The sequence below is a fragment of the Hevea brasiliensis genome, chromosome 10 (assembly GCF_030052815.1).
Source record: "Hevea brasiliensis isolate MT/VB/25A 57/8 chromosome 10, ASM3005281v1, whole genome shotgun sequence".
NCBI lineage: Eukaryota > Viridiplantae > Streptophyta > Magnoliopsida > Malpighiales > Euphorbiaceae > Hevea > Hevea brasiliensis.
In genome coordinates this window covers 76,403,640-76,421,933 of record NC_079502.1, presented here as the reverse complement: position 1 = coordinate 76,421,933, position 18,294 = coordinate 76,403,640, and positions in this window count along the sequence as shown.

Sequence of the window (18,294 nt, the reverse complement as noted above, 5' to 3'; positions counted from 1 at the left end):
CCATCCTATACGAAGCAATTGAAATCAGAGCTGTACTTGGCATAATCTCAATAGCAAATTCAACTTCCCTTTCTGGTGGCAAAGTAGGCAATTCCTCAAGAAATACCTCAGACAAATCCCTTACTGTAGGTATGTCAGACAAGTTAAGTTTACCCTACCTAGTGTCAACCACGTGCGCCAGATAGGCTTCACACCCTTTTCTCAACCATCTCCTTGCAACTGTAGCTGAGATGACATTGGATAAGAAATCTATCCTTTCACCCACAACTGTTATTTCTTCGTTCTCAGTAGTTTTCAGAGAGATTCTCTTCAATTTACAATCCACTATTGCCTGATGATGGGATAACCAGTCCATTCCCAAAATCACATCAAACTCATGGAAAGGTAGTTTGATTAAGTCTGCTGAGAACTCTTTCCCTTGAATCTTCAATGGATAGCCCTTATACACTTTGTTTACTACCACACTGTGGCCTAGCGAATTTGTGACTAGGATGTCTTGGTCACTTTCCTCTATTGGTATTCCCCTTTCTACGGGCAGCTTAATACAAATATATGAATGAGTAGATATAGGATCCACTAATGCATGCACAGAAGTATTATAGAGGAGGAACGTACCCTTGATGACATCTGGAGCATCATGTTCCTCCTGTGCCCTTATAGCATAGGCTCTAGCTGGTTTTCTACCTTCTGCTCTCTCCACAGATTCTTATACAGGTTTCTGTGAAGTACCGGCTACCTCAGCCTTACTCGGCTTTCTACCCCTTGGAGCTGGAGGGGCAGGCCTAACAGTTGATACTGGAGTGGATGTAACAGTTTTATGAGGACAATCTCGGACTAGGTGGTCTATAGATCCACACTGTAAATAAGTACCTATCATCCTCCAACATTCACCCTTATACCATTTTTTGGCAATGTGGGTAAGCAACAGATACTGTTAGGGCTGGTCCCCTGAATCCTGTCCCTAGAGAGCTAGCCATTAAAGGTGTGGACTGGCCTCTCCTTGGTGCAAACTGAGATTTGGGCCTCTGTGACTGACCCTGACTTGGTGCTCTACTCAAACTATGAGTAGGTGAACCTCTAAATTTCTTATTAGGGGCAGAAGATGTACCAGTCTGACCCTGACCTTTTTTCTGCTGTCTGTCCCTTTTGTTCTGCTCATTCATTCTAACTTTTTCAAACTTCAGTGCAGCTTCCACTAATTTGGCAAACTCTGTAATCCCCAAGGCTATAATCATTACTTTATTGTTATCATTAAGTCCTTCCTCAAATCTCTTGCATCTCTGTGCCTCATTAGGGACTATTTCCCGCCCATAGCGGCTCAGTTTGACAAATTCTCTTTCATATTCAGCCACTGTCAGCTGTCTCTGGCGTAGGGTAATAAACTCCCTTCTCTTCTCTTCTAGGTATACACTTCCCACATACTTCTTTCTAAACTCAGTGAGAAAGAAATCCCAATTTATCTATTCTGGTGGCACCTCACTAGTTACTGTATCCCACCATTGGTATGCATCATCTTGCAGTAGTGATACAGCAGCTTCCAAATTCTACTCTGGAGTACAATGAAGTTGTTTCAAGACTCTTCTAGCTCTGTCCAACCAGTTTTCGACTATGACAGAATAATCTTCTCTTTTGCCCAGAAAATCCACTGCTCCAAATTTCCTGAGTCTCTCCATATGAGATTTTTGATGTGGAGGTGGTGGTGGTGGTGGCATAACTCCTGCCATCAGTCTAAAGAACTCAGCCATTTGCTGAAATGTGGCTGTTGCATCTGGTACTGGTGGAGCAGGTTCCCTCTTATCTCCTGGTTCAGTCATAGATGGAGCATGACTTTCCACTTCCTCATCAATCACTTTCTGTGATGTGGAGTCCCTATTATGATCAAAATAACATATCAAAAGATCCGCATTAGAGTCATCTTAACACTTACAATGCAATGCATGATATACAAACTATCTAGGTCTAGAAACGCCTAAACCGTACTCTAATACTACTAAATGTAATACCCCTCACCCGTCTACAGTATAACCGAGCAAGGAATGCTACATGGCATGTCGGAACACCTAGTTTGTGATTATTTCATTTCCTGAACTTAATTTGATTTTAAGAAGTATTTTATGTAATATTCATATCATGCTGATACTATTTTCATACTTTGATAAAATCAGTGTTTCAAAAATGGTAATAAAAATTTGGCAAGGTGCCGTCTGTATTTCGGATAAACTGTCCTTCCAAACCTATTGAAAGCAGTTTAATATGATAATATCAAAATCTCAAATATTTCACAGTCTCTATTTCTCAGTAAAGTCAATAGACTTTTACAGTCATTAAACAGTTCCATAATACATTCCATAATTATTTAAATATATCCAAAAAATCTCTATGTTATTTAATATGTACAAAATATTACAAACTTTAGAGCTTTCATAACATTACAAAATACAGGGACGAATTTCAAAAATACAACAAAAGTACAAAATACAAGATATCCTAAGTCCTACCATGTATGCAATGCAGTGCAGATGACTCTCGACTCCTGTGTAGATCTGATGTCTCACCCGGTTGTAGGTCTGCTAGGCTCCCCAGCTGTGTCTCCAATACCTACGCATTACAAAAGCAACGCGTTAAGCAATTTTGCTTAGTGGTGACAAATATAAAGTAATATACACTAAAATAAAGTAAATGAAGTGTTTACGAATTTATAACATCGATATACTTTGCAGTTGCTGATTCTACTTCTATTTGCTAACATTTCAATATTTGCTAATTTTTAGTAGTGCTGTATGTTAGTAGACTATATTTAACTATTTGAGTTTAATAATACTTGAATTAACTGCCCATGTAGCCTATACACTAACCAGACTGGATAAATGGATATACTGGCACTAGGTATCTAGTACCTCGGACCGTTACACCATCGGTCACAAAGTGTCTCCCAGTGTGCAAATAGTGTGGCTAAAAAGCCATATAGTCAATCTGGCATTAAGCTAAGAATAAATACACAATATATATAGCCGTAGGCTATTAAAGTCACAGTGCGGCATAATAAGCCGTAAAAATACAGTATGGCATGAAGCCATTTACAGAACAGCTGTCAGAATCCTATTGGCATGCCAACCTATCCAAACTAGTCAACTAGGCAAACTAGGGCACATTATAAATTAATTGTTTAATTAATCAATTTTTTAGAGTTTACTAGCTATTATGTAATTCATAAGTCAATGCATATGTTGATCTTTTTAGGTACTATGGATAAGTTGTTTCTAGCATCAACATGTCACATATTGTAATTCAATATGCTGCCAATATAATGCAATTTACCATTTTTATAGGTTGGCATTCATTGCCAAATTGCTTCAAGCATCATTGTATGTAAATGTCAAATTCTCAATTTTTGGTGTGCTAGATTGGTCTAGCTTAACGTCCTATTTCTCTTAGCTTTTAGCTTCTGGTCAAAGAAGAAAAATTGTAGCTCTATGTCTTATTGCACTCGGGGCAAAATTTCAAGTCATTCTGAGTTGTATAGACTAAGATATGGTCAATTTACTAAACTGGACAGATTGCACCTTTAGTGCAAAATTTAGTTAATTTTAGGTCACTTTTAGTTCTAGCAGTTTTGGTACCCGAACTTGTGCAAGCTATTTGACTTGGTTCTAGTCATTTCTGGTCTTTGGTACCTTCATAAGAATTATAGCTCTATGTCTAAGCTATCTATGGCAAAAATTTCAGGTCAATTGAACCAGTTTTGAGTGAGTTATGGTCATCCTAATGATTACTGTTCATATGGTCAAAAATCTGGGTTGTAAGGTTACCATTCCAGATTTGGTCATTTTTAAGGTCAGTTTCTAGGCAGAATTTTGGCAACATTTCTGCATGAAATTTGGCCTATTTGGTGTCTATTTTCATCCCCCATTGGCCTCATACCAATTGGGTTCACATTTTGGTACTTATGACCTAATTTAGGTACTGCCATTAATACACAACCTGCAGAAGACACTTACACTTCCAATTTGATATTCCTTCTCCTCCTCATTACTTCAATGTTCAATCAATGGCACTTCCATATATATATTGTACACAATTCCAGCAAGCATATTGGGCAGAACACTCAAGTGCTTAATGCACACAATTCACCATTCTACTTCAACATTCACTTCCACCAAAATTCAACATATCTCAATATCAATATTACACATACACTTCAATATACTCATACTTCAATATCAATTACACATGCTGCCCACAATTTAACACTATCATATTTCATTAATAAACTTCATATTCACACACAAATTCATAATATTATAGGCTGCCAAACATGGCAGTTTGTGTAACACCCCTATGTTGGTAGTGCGTTCTGCTGTTCCGGTGACCAGTGTTGTCCGGATAGCTAGGATGCCTAAAACTACACTTAGATATAGATAAGGAGACATAAAATAATAAAATACAAGAAAAGAAAATACAGGAAAAACAAATGAAAAATAATAGCAATGAAATGTAACCAAGTTAAACGAGCCGAGAACCCTAGCGATGGGTGATCGCACCTGGAAGTTACGGCGTGGACCATTGACTAGCCCTGGACCGCGAGAAACCCTGGAAAATATTTTTAAGACTTAAATAAATGTCTATTGAAGTATAAATACCATTATAAATATTAAAGAAAAATTAATTAATTAGTACAAAGAAAAAGTGAGAAATCAAAAAACGGACAAAACTCGGCGTTACCGAAAAATCGGGAATGCAACCCGAATAGGGACATTGTGGTCATTTGACATCCTGAGTTGTCTTTTGACCTAAATTTCCATTAAAAATACATGATATTACACTTGGAAAATGTCATGAAAAATTAAATTGGTCGTACCTAATGTAAATAGCAAAAGATAGGAACTTAATGTAAGAAATTGGAAATTTAAGAATAAACAAAGATTTAATTCTCAAATAGTGCTCCACTAACTCACCTAAGTGGACCACTAAACATTCATTTGGGCAGATTATTCATCATCTTCCTCACCTCTCAAAGACCAGCCGAAATGGTGAAGAGGAAAACCTCCATAGCCGCATGGTTTTGAAGCTTCATGCAAGCATGATCCAAGCCTCTTTCCTTGCACTTTCCTTCATTAGAAGTTGTCCATACACCTTGGGCAGTAGATAGGCAGCAAGAAGATCAAGTTTAGTCAAGGTTTTGAAGAGTTTCCAAAGTGGTAAGTAGGTATTTTTGATGCTTGCTTCATTAAAGTTTGTGTGGATGTTATGGTTAGTTGGATTGTGGAAAGATTTTTGGAGTTTGATGTTTTAAGGGAGATGTATATTTTTGGCAGCCATGGAAACTCCTTAAGGGCAGTTTATCCTTGCATGTAAATGGTAGATTAAAGTGTTGATGAAGTGTTTATGTGTGTAGGAATAAATTGGGTGATGTATACTAAATGTATATGTAAATGTACACTTGATTTTGAACGCTTGGAAATTAATTCAAAGAGAGGTACAATTCGGCAATGTGAAGTGTGGACCTAAATGTTTTAATTCATGGTTTGGTTTATGGAATATTATTGTTGAATTATGGTACTTGTTATGGCAGCTTGTGTATGTGTATAAGGGTTTGAGTTTGGACATGTAAATGAGCTATATTATGTAGTTAAATTGTGTGTAATTTGGACTTGGTAAATTCTGTACTATAAGGTGCATATTGAGTGTGATTATAAGCTGCCAAAATGACCAACAATGTGAAGTATAATGTGTTTAGGTTATGGTACAAACTAGAATTGTCATGAATGTGTAACTTGGTAAGTGTTAAATGTGTAATTGATGAGTGATGAACAATGTGCAATAGAGCATTGTGTGTTTTGGCTTAGAACCTTAAGTGTGTGGCTCCAATTGGTATGACACCAATTGAAGGTGAAACTAGGCACAAAAAGTGCCAACTTTCATGAAGGAAGCTTACCGAAATTCTGCTTGGAAGGTAACTTGAAAAATGACCAAATCCGGATTAGTACATTGAAGGCCTGAAAATTGACCATTTGGGCAGCAGTTAGTTTTTTTGCCATAACTCACTCAAAACAAATCCAATTGACCTGAAATTTTTACCATGAATAGTTGAGACATATATCTACAAGTCTTATGAAGACAAAAAAGCCCAGAAATGACCATAAACAAGTCAAATAGCTTGCCAAAGTTCGGGTCCAAAAACTGGCCGAACCAAAAGTGACCTAAAAATGACCTAAAGTGACCAATTTGATACATTTTGACCAGCAATAGTAAAATGACCATAACTTGGTCTACATAACTCAAAATGACCTGAAATTTTGCCCGTGTGAAATAAGACATAGATCTACAAGTTTGTAGTTTTGACCGAAACCCAAAAACCGAGGAAACTAGGTCATTCGCCTAGGTCAAATTAGTATACCAAAATTCAGCAAATTGCAATAAAATGCAATATAAATGGAAATGAATTTGGTAACATGTACGAATACTAAAAGGCTACAAATGTAACATATTAGTAACATTAAAACCTAATTCACCTATAATGCATCGAGGGTCAACATCTTAAGTTGACTAAGGAAATAATAAAATTCAATAAACTAAGTGTTAAGCCTTATTCTTAGAGACAGTTTAAATGAGTACTGAAACACTTCAAATTGTGTTTCTCAGTTAGCAAAGACTCAGAGAAGGGGAAGGAAACACTGAGTCAGAGCCAAGAGACAGTTATCAGAGGTTTGTGCACAACAGTTATTTCTTTTGAATTTTCAATTGAAATAAATTATGACTATTTGTATATTATTGTTTTAAATTATGGAAATGTGTTTGAATGGATACTTATTGCTTGAAAAGCATTGTAAACGGTTTGAAACTGTGAAAAATTGTTTGAATTATATTTGATGGATGCTTATTGATTGAACAGCATTGTAAATGGTTTGAAACCACAGCTATCATGTATATTGATTGAATTCCTTGCTAGATTGTCTAGTGGGACGAATTGAATTCCCTCTCTGGCTGAAGTGTTGAGGTGTGTGCCTGTTGAGGACGAATAGAATGAGTACTCATATTTTTGCTAGCTAGCTATGTTATTCCTCATTAGCCATCTGCTTTTGGGACGAATTGAATTCCTCATTAGCCATCGGCTTTTGGGACGAATTAAACTTTGGAACATGATTAAGCTGTGTGTGATTTATGGATATTCATTGTGATATTGTGAAATGGAGTTTAAATTCTTATTGACATTCACTGTCTTTTGAATTTAACCATGTTTTGATTTATTGAGAATTATTGTGATATTTTGAAATGGAGTTTAAATTCTTTATGACATTCATTGTCTTTGAATTTAACTATGGTCTTAAGTATCCACTATTTATATGACTTATGATTTGTGCTTTAAAGTTGTATTTGGTTAATTTTGTGCATCACTGAGATAATGGCTCAGCAATAGCTTTTCATTGCTGTCACAGGTAGACTGACTGACATTGCAGTAGACTAGGCTGCTAGTGCTTCAGTGAGAGATCATTGGGTATAGTAAGTATACCATATTCTGCATTTTGTATTGTAATGTATGTTCACTGTATGTATATAGTGTTCTTGATTTTGAGTAGTTGTAAATTAAAATTGTACATTGAAGTTGTAAAATAAATTATGAGTTATTTTGGCTTGTAAAATTTATACTATATTTCTTTTATCTCAGCCTTTGAAAATACTGAAAAATTATTATGGATTTGAGTTGAGAAATGTATTGTGTTGATTAAATGTTGGAGTTTGAGATTGAGAAATATATTTGAAGTGCTTTTTACAGGTTTTTGAAGAACTGTTTTATTTAAAATATAGATGGCACTCCGCCAAAATTTTTACAAAAATTACTAATAATTCAAATGTGTTAGCTATTTCACTTTAGTTAAAAAAAAAAATTGTAACACCTGTAAATAGTGCTCACCACTGTAAAAAGAAGTAGGAAAAGTTTTAAAATCCCTTGTAGTTTATTTAATGGGTTATCAGTAGACGAAGTTGGTAATTCATTAGGTATACTACGGGATCATGTTATGCCTTACGGAGGGTAGGGTGTGACATGTTTTAGTGGTATCAGAGCTAGTTTTTAAAATTCTATTTTCACCTGTAATTTTAATATTCTTTCTTCATAGTACAACTGCTCAATGTCATTGTTTGATACATACAGTACATTACATTATAAATATGCACTAACGGGAGGAAATCTCCTTGTGTTAATTGTTCAGGAGGTCTAAAATCCTCGCATTGACTATGGAAGAGGGTGATTGTTCAGTCGATCAATCTATAGAGGCTGAGGTACTAGGAGATGCCCCAGCCTTATATAATGTCAGTGGATCAGCAGCACCAGCCCCCTCAGTACCACAGTTTCCTGCTCAGTTCGCTCAGCAGATGGCTGCAATGTTCCAATAAATGGCTGGTAATATGCCTACTCAAGTCCCACTACAGACATCAGTGGTATAACCACAGTCTTCTGCTAGGCAGTATGACAAATTAATGAAATATGGGGCTACAAAGTTCAAGGGGACAGTAGATCCCTTAGAGGCAGAACAGTGGTTAGAGAGAATGGATAGGGTGTTCAAGAAGCTACATTGTACAGAGGAGCTCATATTTGAATATTCAGTATCTCTGCTACAGGGGGATGCATATGACTAGTAGAAAATAATTCCCCACAGTCTAGTAGAACCTGCAGTGCTAACATGGAATGACTTTCTCAGGGAGTTCAGATAAAAATATGTCCCTGATGCTTATGTGGACCAGAAGCTGCAAGAGTTCTTAAGTCTGAAACAGGGGAGTAGATCAGTGGCTGAATATGAAAGGGAATTTTCCCGCCTGAGCCATTATGCAGTAAGTCTACTTTCTACTAGCAGGGAGAGATGCAAGAGGTTTGAAACTGGCTTGAAGCCCAGTATCAGATTACAAGTGGTCGGATTCAAACATAACAACTTCTCTGAGCTTATTTCTCAAGCCCTAGAGTTAGAAAGAATTGAATCTGAAGCGGCCCCAGAGAAAAAGAAATCAAAGAAGACAGAGAAAGAGGGAAAATCAGTAGAACATAGTTCTAATGGTCATACTGGAAAGAGGAAGAACCATGGGGGACACAGCAGAGGTGGTAAGAAGTCTGGTAAGGGAAGATATTTAGGACAAAAACCTCCTCTATCTGGTCAGCAGAGTACCAGAGGTTCCTACCCTCCCCGCCAATGTGAAACTTGTGGAAGAAATCATGGTGGGGTGTGCTACAAGGCTATTGGAGCCTATTATAACTGTGGAGGCACAGGACATTTTGCCAAAGACTGCACCATTACTCACAGAGTTGGACCACCTCCTACTACTGCAGAAGGGTCAATTCAGAGCCCTATCACCAGAGGTTCACAACCACCCAGCAGAGGTAGAGGCAGGGGTAGAGGTAGCCCAGCAGGCAGCCAAGGCACAGTGAAACAATCAGAGCAAGACAGTGCTCCGGTCAGAGTCTGTGCAATGAGACAGAGAGAAGAGGCTGAGACATCTGATGTTGTAGCTGGTACCTTCTCAACTTTTAATCAAGATGTGTTTTTGTTTTTTGATCCGGGTTCTACCCATTTTTATGTGAGTGCTAGCATCATTGATTGCATTGTTGTTCCATGTACAAAAATGGACTTTGAGGTGCTAGTAACAAGTCTGTTAGGATAAAAGGTCAGGGTTAATAAAATGTATAGGGATTGTCCTTTGGTGATCCAAGGACATACTTTTCTATCTGATCTCATTGAAATGCCATTCAGAGATTATGATATCATCTTGGGCATGGATTGGTTAGCCAGGCATCACGCCATGATTGACTGTAGACTGAAGACAGTCACTTTTGGTCTCCCTCAGTATAGTGATGTGGTAATACATGGGGAGAGGCAGCTATTGCTATCAAACATCATTTCGACTGCACTAGCCAGAAAAATGATAAGAAAGGGGTGTGAAGCATACTTGGCACATGTGGTAAACACCCAAGTGGGGAGTCCAGCATTGAGGGACATCCCTACAGTATATCACTTTCCCGATGTGTTTCCGGATGAATTGCTAGGATTACCTCCAGAAAGAGAGGTGCAGTTTGAAATTAATGTTATGCCTGGTGTGGATCCAATCTCCATAACACCATACAGAATGGCACCAGCAGAGTTGAAGGAGTTGAAGGCACAATTGCAAGAACTACTTAAAAAGGGCTTCATCTGCCCTAGTGTGTCACCTTAGGGAGTGCCAGTGTTGTTTGTGAAGAAGAAGGATGGCACTCTTCGCTTATGTATTGACTACCGGCAATTGAATAAGGTAACAATAAAGAACAGATATCCATTGCCTCGCATTGATGATCTGTTTGATCAGTTGAAGGGTGCAGCTATATTCTCCAAAATTGATTTGCGATCTGGTTATTATCAGTTGAAAGTGCAAGAGCAGAGTATTCCAAAAACTACTTTCAGAACTCGGTATGGCTACTATGAGTTTCTAGTAATGCCATTCGGGTTAACAAATGCTCCAGCTGCTTTTATGGATCTGATGAACACTATCTTCAGACCATATCTCGACCAATTTATGGTTGTGTTTATTGATGATATTTTGATATATTCGAGGAATGCAGATGAGCATGACACACATCTGCAGATTGTACTACAGACCCTAAGGGAGAAACAGCTACACGCTAAATTGTAGAAATGTGAATTTTGGCTGAAAGAAATATCCTTCTTAGGACATGTTGTGTCAGCTGAAGGGATCAAGGTAGATTCCAGCAAGGTAGAAGCTATCCTTAATTGGAAGCCGCCCAGGAATATCACAAAAATTCGTAGTTTTCTGGGTTTAGCTTGGATATTACCGCCGATTTGTGAAAGGGTTTTCTATGTTATCTTCTCCACTGACCAAGGTGCTCCAGAAAGATGTAAAATTTCAGTGGACCGATAAATGTCAGCAGAGTTTTGATGAGTTAAAGAAGTGTTTGACTAAAGCTTCAGTCCTTACTTTGCCTACATCGGGTAAAGAATATACAGTTTATAGTGATGCTTCTCATAATGGGTTAGGCTGTGTACTGATGCAAGATCGAAATGTCATTGCTTATGCATCACGCCAGCTGAAACCGCATGAGAGGAACTACCCAATACATGATTTGGAGCTAGCAGCTATTGTTTTTGCTCTAAAGATCTAGAGACACTATTTGTATGGGGAGAAATGCTACATTTACACAGATCACAAGAGCTTGAAGTACTTAGGTACCCAGAAGGAATTGAATTTGAGATAGAGGAGATGATTAGAACTTATTAAAGACTATGATTGTTTAATAGACTATCAGCCAGGGAAAGCAAATGTGGTGGCTGACGCCTTAAGTCGCAAGACTATGGCAAGTCTCAAAGTTTCTCCTTTGTCCATGGTACATGAGTTAAAAGCACAACATGCCAGTTTAGAGATTGATGATGAGGGACAGACAGTAGTTGCATGGCATGTACAGCCAGTGTTGATTGATCAGATCATAATGGCTGCTCAGAGTGATGAAAAATATCAAAAGCTACTAAAAGAAGTCCAACAGGGCAAGAAACTTGAATTCTCTGTGAGAGATGATAGTTTATTGTTACATCATGGTAGAATTTGCGTTCCTAATGATGTGGAATTGAGACAGATCATTATGAAGGAAGCACATGAGTCTTCTTTTGCTATGCACCCTAGTGGAACTAAAATGTACAGAGGGCTGAAAGAGCATTACTGGTGGATGGGTATGAAGAGGGATATAGTCGAATTTGTTTCCAAATGCCTAACTTGTCAGTAAGTAAAGGCAGAACATCAAGTTCTAGCTGGTTTGTTACATCCTTTGCCAGTACCAGAGTAGAAATGGGAACGGATAACTATGGATTTTGTTATGGGACTTCCAAGGACACAGAATAGTCATGATGCAGTATGGGTTATTGTTGATAGACTTACCAAGTCTGCTCACTTTTTGCTAGTTCGGATGGACTATAGCCTGGAAAGATTGGCCAAATTGTACATATATGAAATTGTAAAATTGCATGGAGTGCCAGTATCGATTGTATCTAATAGAGATCCTAGGTTCACTTCTAGATTCTGGGGTAGTCTTCAGAGAACCTTAGGAACTAGATTGAACTTCAGCACAGCATTCCACCCCCAAAAAGATGGCCAGTCTGAAAGGGTAATTTAGATATTGGAGGATATGCTATGGGCTTATGTGATTGAGTTTGAAGGTAGTTGGGATACACACTTGCCTTTGATTAAATTTGCTTATAACAACAGCTACCAATCAAGCATTGGGATGCCTCCATATGAAGCTTTGTATGGTAGAAATTGCAGAACTCCCCTATGTTGGGATGAAGTAGGTGAAAGAAAGATGATTGGGCCAGAAATTATTCAGCAGACAGAGGACAAGATCAGATTGACCAGAGATCGACTCCAGGCTGCATCAGACCGTCAGAAGTCCTATGTTGATCTGAAGAGAAGAGATATTAAATATCAAGTGGGTGATAAGGTATTCCTTAAAGTTTCTCCTTGGAAGAGGATTATGAGATTTGGCAGAAAGGGGAAACTGAGTCCTCGTTTCATCGGACCATATAAGGTTCTGGAAAGAGTGGGTCCTTTGGCATATCGGTTGGCATTACCTCCGAAGCTAGAAAGGATACACTGTGTCTTTCATGTATCCATTTTAAGGAGGTACAGATCTTACCCATCTCATGTACTATCAGTTGAAAAGACTGAGGTAAATCCAGACCTCTCATATGATGCAGAACCCATAGAAATTTCGGCTTATGAGGTGAAGCAGCTGAGAAATAAACAGATACACCTGGTTAAAGTGTTGTGGAACCATCATTTAGGCCAAGAAGCTACTTGGGAACGTGAAGAGGATATGAGGAGATAGCACCCACAGCTGATCAGAGACTAATGCCAGGTAAAATTTCGAGACGAAATTTATTTTAAGGGGGGGAGAATTGTAACACCCCTATGTTCGGTAGTGCATTCTACTGTTCGGGTGACCAATGTTGTCCGGACAGCTAGGATGCCTAGAACAACACTTAGATATAGATAAGGAGACATAAAATAATAAAATACAAGAAAAGAAAATACAAGAAAAACAAAGGAAAAATAATAGCAACGAAATGTAACCAAGTTAAACGAGCCGAGAACCCTAGTGATGGGTGACCGCACCGGAAAGTTGCGGCGTGGACCGTTGACTAGCCCTGGACCACGGGGAACCCTGAAAAATATTTTTAGGACTTAAATAAATGTCTATTGAAGTATAAATATCATTAGAAATATCAAAGAAAAATTAATTAATTAGTACAAAGAAAAAGTGAGAAATCGAAAAACGGACAAAACCCGGCGATAAAATTAAATTGGTGGTACTTAATGTAAATAGCAAAAGATAGGAACTTAATGTAAGAAATTGGAAATTTAAGAATAAACAAAGATTTAATTCTCAAATAGTGCTCCACTAACTCACCTAAGTGGACCACTAAACATTCATTTGGGCAGATTATTCATCATCTTCATCACCTCTCAAAGACCAGCCGAAATGGTGAAGAGGAAAACCTCCATAGCCGCATGGTTTTGAAGCTTCATGCAAGCATGATCCAAGCCTCTTTCCTTGGACTTTCCTTCATTAAAAGTTGCCCATACACCTTGGGCAGTAGATAGGCAGCAAGAAGATCAAGTTTAGTCAAGGTTTTGAAGAGTTTCCAAAGTGGTAAGTAGGTATTTTTTATGCTTGCTTCATTAAAGTTTGTGTGGATGTTATGGGTAGTTGGATTGTGGAAAGATTTTTGGAGTTTGATGTTTTAAGGGAGATGTATATTTTTGGCAGCCATGGAAACTCCTTAAGGGCAGTTTATCCTTGCATGTAAATGGTAGATTAAAGTGTTGATGAAGTGTTTATGTGTGTAGGAATAAATTGGGTGATGTATACTAAATGTATATGTGAATGTACACTTGATTTTGGAAGCTTGGAAATTAATTCAAAGAGAGGTACAATTCGGCAATGTGAAGTGTGGACCTAAATGTGTTAATTCATGGTTTGGTTTATGGAATATTATTGTTGAATTATGGTACTTGTTATGGCAGCTTGTGTATGTGTATAAGGGTTTGAGTTTGGACATGTAAATGAGCTATATTATGTAGTTAAATTGTATGTAATTTGGACTTGGTAAATTCTGTACTATAAGGTGCATATTGAGTGTGATTATAAGCTGCAAGAATGACCAACAATGTGAAGTAAAATGTATTTAGGTTGTGGTACAAACCATAATTGTCATGAATGTGTAACTTGGTAAGTGTTAAATGTGTAATTGATGAGTGATGAACAATGTGCAATAGTGCAGTGTGTGTTTTGGCTTAGAACCTTAAGTGTGTGGCTCCAATTGGTATGATACCAATTGAAGGTGAAACTAGGCACAAAAAGTGCCAACTTTCATGAAGGAAGCTTACCAAAATTCTGCTTGGAAGGTAACTTGAAAAATGACCAAATCCGGATTAGTGCATTTAAGGCCTGAAAATTGACCATTTGGGCAACAGTTAGTTTTTTTGCCATAACTCACTCAAAACAAATCCAATTGACCTAAAATTTTTGCCATGAATAGTTGAGACATATATCTACAAGTCTTATGAAGATACCAAAGCCCAGAAATGACCATAAGCAAGTCAAATAGCTTGCACAAGTTAGGGTCCAAAAACTGGCCGAACCAAAAGTGACCTAAAAATGACCTAAAGTGACCAATTTGATACATTTTGACCAGCAATAGTAAAATGACCATAACTTGGTCTACATAACTTAGAATGACCTGAAATTTTGCCCCGCGTGCAATAAGACATAGATCTACAAGTTTGTAGTTTTGACCGAAAGCCGAGGAAACTAGGTTATCCGGCTATGTCAAATTAGTATACCGAAATCCAGCAAATTGCAATAAAATGCAATATACATGGAAATGAATTTGGTAACATGTACCAATACTAAAAGGCTACAAATGTGACATATTGGTAACATTAAAACCTAATTCACCTAGAATGCATCGAGGGTCAACATCTTAGGTTGACTAAGGAAATAATAAAACTCAATAAACTAAGTGTTAAGCCTTATTCTTAGAGACATTTTAAATGAGTACTGAAACACTTCAAATTGTGTTTCTCAGTTAGCAAAGACTCAGAGAAGGGGAAGGAAACACTGAGTTAGAGCCAAGAGACAGTTATCAGAGGTTTGTGCACAACAGTTATTTCTTTTGAATTTTCAATTGAAATAAATTATGACTATTTGTATATTATTGTTTTAAATTATGGAAATGTGTTTGAATGGATACTTATTGCTTGAAAAGCATTGTAAATGGTTTGAAACTGTGAAAAATTGTTTGAATTATATTTGATGGATACTTATTGATTGAACAACTTTGTAAATGGTTTGAAACCACAGCTATCATGTATATTGATTGAGTTCCTTGCTAGCTTGTCTATTGGGACGAATTGAATTCCCTCTCTGGCTTAAGTACTGAGGTGTGTGCCTGTTGAGGATGAATAGAATGAGTACTCATATTTTTGCTAGCTAGCTATGTTATTCCTCATTAGCCATTAGCTTTTGGGATGAATTGAATTCCTCAATAGCCATCGGCTTTTGGGACGAATTGAACTTTCGAACATGATTAAGCTGTGTGTGATTTATGGATATTCATTGTGATATTGTGAAATGGAGTTTAAATTCTTATTGACATTCACTGTCTTTTGAATTTAACCATGTTTTGATTTATTGAGAATTATTGTGATATTGTGAAATGGAGTTTAAATTCTTTATGATATTCATTGTCTTTGAATTTAACTATGGTTTTAAGTATCCACTATTTATATGACTTATGATTTTTGTTTTAAAGTTGTATTTAGTTAATGTTGTGCACCACTGAGACAATGGCTCAGCGATAGCTTTTCATTGCTGTTGTAGGTAGACAGACTGACAGGGCAGCAGACTAGGCTGCTAGTGCTTCAGTGAGAGATCATCGGGTATATTAAGTATATCATATTCTGCATTTTGTATTGTAATGTATGTTCACTTTATGTATATAGTGTTCTTAGTTTTGAGCAGTTATAAATTAAAATTGTACATTGAAGTTGTAAAATAAATTATGAGTTATTTTGGCTTATAAAATTTATATTATATTTCTTTTATCACTGCCTTTGAAAATACTGAAAAATTATTGTGGATTTGAGTTGAGAAACGTATTGTGTTGATTAAATGTTGGAGTTTGAGATTGAGAAATATATTTGAAGTGCTTTTTACAAATTTTTGAAGAACTGTTTTATTCAAAATACAGATGGCACTCCGCCAAAATTTTTACAGAAATTACTAATAATTCAAATGTGTTAGCTATTTCACTTCAGTTAAAAAAAAATTTTGTAACACCTGTAAATAGTGCTCACCACTGTTAAAAGAAGTAAGAAAAGTTTTAAAATCCCTTGTAGTTTATTTAATGGGTTATCAGTAGACGAAGTTGGTAATTCATTAGGTATACTACAGGATCATGTTATGCCTTACAGAGGGGTAGGGTATTACAGTTTGCCAAAGCATCAAGGTCCCATTTTAAACTCTTAATTCAAGCACTAACATGTACATACTTAGATTTTAACTTACTACATCTTCCATTTGAGTTAATGAACCATATTTTCTATCCATTAGAGGTAAGAAAAACTCAAATACAACAAATATTCATGGCTGCTGAAAATGGGTAATTACATATCTCACTATTCTCTTCATTTCTCTTCACCAAAATACTCACCTCAACCTAAAACACAAGGTTTACTAAAGCAAGGGAGAGGTTTTGGACACTTAATACTTTTGGAGCTTATCAAAACTTCTCTAAATCTTGTTTTTCTTATTGCCAATATCTTCCCCAAGGTGAGTAGGCAAGTTTTAATGAAAGAAACAAGTGGAAAGGATGGCTTGACTTAAGATTGCATGTGCTTTCTCACTTTCGGCCATGGAGTTTCTTTCATGGAGGAATTCAGCTAGTTTATGGAGCAAGGTTGAAGATGATGATTTCTATCCACGATTGACTTAGATAAGTGTCCCATGGTTGGAGTTAGTGGAGCACTAAGTTCCATTTTAATATTTAATTAGTTAAAGTTTCATAAATTAGATTTATCCCCTATTTCTTTCACTATTCTTATAATGTATCACAATTTAATTTTTTATGACATTTTCTAAGTGTAATATCATTTATTTTTAATGGACATTGAGGTCAAAAGGCAACTCTATGTGTCAAATGACCAAAATGCCCCACTTCGGGTTATATTCCCGATTTTTCGGTAACATCGATTTTTATTTGTTTCTCAATTTTTCATTTTTCTTTGTACTAATTTATTTATTTTTCTTTGATATTTCTAGTGTTAATTACATTTCAATAAACCTTTACTTACGTCCCAAAATTTAATTCCGAGGGTTCCTCTCGGTCCTGGGGTCGGCAACGGCCTTCCCAGTGCGGTTACCCATCACTGCGGTGCCAACTCATTTAACTTAGCTTCATTTTCTCTCTTTCATTTTTTTTTTATTTTTCTTGTATTTTATTTTTATTTATTTCATCATTATATGTCTGTTCACTATCACCAAAGTGTAGTTCTAGACATCTTGACTTGCCTGGACTGATATTTGGCCATTGGAGCAACAGAACGTACAAAACAAGTACAGTGCGGATGTTACACCCCAGCTCGGCAATATGAAAAATTAATGAAATTTTAGTCTACTGAGTTCAAGGGCACCGTGGATCCATTGGAAGCAAAACAGTGGTTAGAACGGATGGAAAGGGTATTCAGAAAGCTGTAATATGCCGAGGAACTAAAATTTGAATATTCAGTCTCACTTTTGCAAGGAGATGCATATGAATGCTGAAAGACTATCCCTCACAGCCTGGTTGAGCCACCTGTTCTTACATGGGCAGATTTTTTGAGGGAGTTCAGACAGAAATGGGTCCACGATACCTATGTTGACATGAAATTGCAAGAATTCTTGAATATGAAATAAGGTGATATGACCATAGCAGAATATGAGCGATAATTTTCAAGACTAAGCCACTATGCTGGAAGCTTGGTCTCCACCCCCAGAGACAGATGCAAGAGGTTTGAGGCTTGGTTAAGGCCTACATTGAGAATACAAGTAGTGGGGTTCCAACACCAGAATTTTTCTGAATTGACATCACAAGCTTTGGAATGCGAGAGGATAGAAATGGAAGGGTCAGTGAAGAAGAATACCCAAGAGAAAGAGAAAACCGAGAAAGCTACTGGCCAACCTACTGAGAGCAGTTCTGGGAAGTGGAAACAATTTGAGGGATCTGG